Source organism: Poecilia reticulata, linkage group LG19 (genome assembly GCF_000633615.1).
Source record: "Poecilia reticulata strain Guanapo linkage group LG19, Guppy_female_1.0+MT, whole genome shotgun sequence".
In the NCBI taxonomy this organism is placed as follows: Eukaryota; Metazoa; Chordata; class Actinopteri; order Cyprinodontiformes; family Poeciliidae; genus Poecilia; species Poecilia reticulata.
In genome coordinates this window covers 14,976,142-14,978,047 of record NC_024349.1, presented here as the reverse complement: position 1 = coordinate 14,978,047, position 1,906 = coordinate 14,976,142, and positions in this window count along the sequence as shown.

The following is a 1,906-nucleotide window of genomic DNA, read 5'->3' as shown; positions in this document are numbered from 1 at the left end:
TTTTTTTACTTTTATAAAGTAAGTTTCCATGTTCAAATGAGGGGTGGAGTTTTCTGGCCAGAGATATGTTACTCTGGCCAGAAAGTAACATATCTGACTCTGGCAGACTATGAGGACCGGAAAGTCTGCTCCATAGATATATAAAATTATTATTTTCACAACCATTTTTTTTTTTCTTATGAACAATCATAAATGTTTAGGTGAGAATTTGTTTTAATTATTCCCTTATGTATCCGAGACAAACACTGCTTTGTCTGCTTAACACCAGCAGGAAATACGAGTGACAATGGAGACATTTCACTTCTTCTTTTCTTTTTCTGGTTACCTTTGTCCTTTCTTCTGTCAATACTACACTTTTATCTTATGATGAAACAGGTGAATATTGAGAGGAAATAGTAAACAATGTCAGACTAAAAAAAGGATATCCCTCTACTGTCACAGGCATATCAACTTTCTTTTGGAAATGTCAGTGTTGTCTGGATGACAGGATTTTTTTGTGTGTTTGTTGGTTTTTCAGCCTTATTCTAAGTTTTGTCAGTTCTTTTTTCTCTTGATGTCTTCATAGTTAGCATGACCTCTGTCATTGTAAGGTTAGTTTTTTTTCTAGATATGTAATGTAAGAAACAAAACAAAAAAAGAAGAGGAAAAAAAATAGTGCAAAACATTTCAGATCTAACTCTATCAATGGAGTTGCCTGACTCACTGGGATGAGTAGTTGTTCGCAATCCGAAAGTTGTGGGTTAGTGTCTCTATCCCTGGTCGGTAGCAAAAGTCGCCTACCGACCTGAGTTCTGGTGTATGAATGTGTGAGTATGACTGGGTGAATATGGTTCTCATGTGAAGCGCTTTCAATGGTCAGCAGAAACATATTCACACCATTTTGGAATAAATAAACCTTATTTTATATGTTATATATGCCATGGGTAACAGAGGTGACACTAAAACATTCAGTGATGAAACAAAATCAAAGTTAGGACGCATACAGGCTCTGAAAGAATAATTTATAACTAACATGAACTAACACTCAATGCACTGTCTCATTTACAGATTACTCTGACGGGAGAGGAGGAAAACTATGTGTGAGATTTGTATTACAAGATTTTTTTTTTTCTTCTTTAACCTTGATTTTCTTTTTTTTTCTAACTTTTCTAATCACACGGTTTTTCATTTATACTCTACGCTCGGCACATTTGTTACTTTAAAATTCACACTCAGATGAGAACAACAGGCTTTGACATAGTCTTCCGTTTTCTGCTCAAGGACACCTACTGGGTACCAAACCACTGATCGACAAAATGATAACTCTTTCCACCAGGGAACGACTGTCTCCCCCTCCAAAAAAAAAATGTTTGACTAGTCTGTGTTGCAGCGGTTTTTTTGTGTGTGTGTGTGTAGATCAGATAAAAGTGGATATGAGAGAAACTCACAGTGACTGAGGCAGAGAGAAGAGAAAGAGGCAGTGAAAAAGATGAGATTTGCGATCTCATCTGTTCACCCAAGGGCCTCTCTCCAGAACAGCTTCTCACTGTCGTCAATCATCTCCATGGAGACACCTTAAAACTGACACGATTGAAGGCGCATTGGATGCATCCTAAAAATGCCTGTTGTACACACTGAGAGATGGAAAAGACTGCTAGCCTGATGTTGGATCTGACCTCAGGACAGAAGGTGTGTATAATAATTTAACTTGATATTAATGAGAGGAAAAAAATTCTGAATAAAACCTTTTCACTGCTGTACTTATTTATAACATACACTCCCAATACAGAAAAAAAAATCAACTGCATGATGAAATGAATTAAGTCTCACTGTTTTTTTTACAAAATTGCTAAGAAAGTTCTCATATTTTAAATTCTTCAGTCTGCATGTGTGATGTAAAATGCAAATGACTTCTGAGAATAAATAT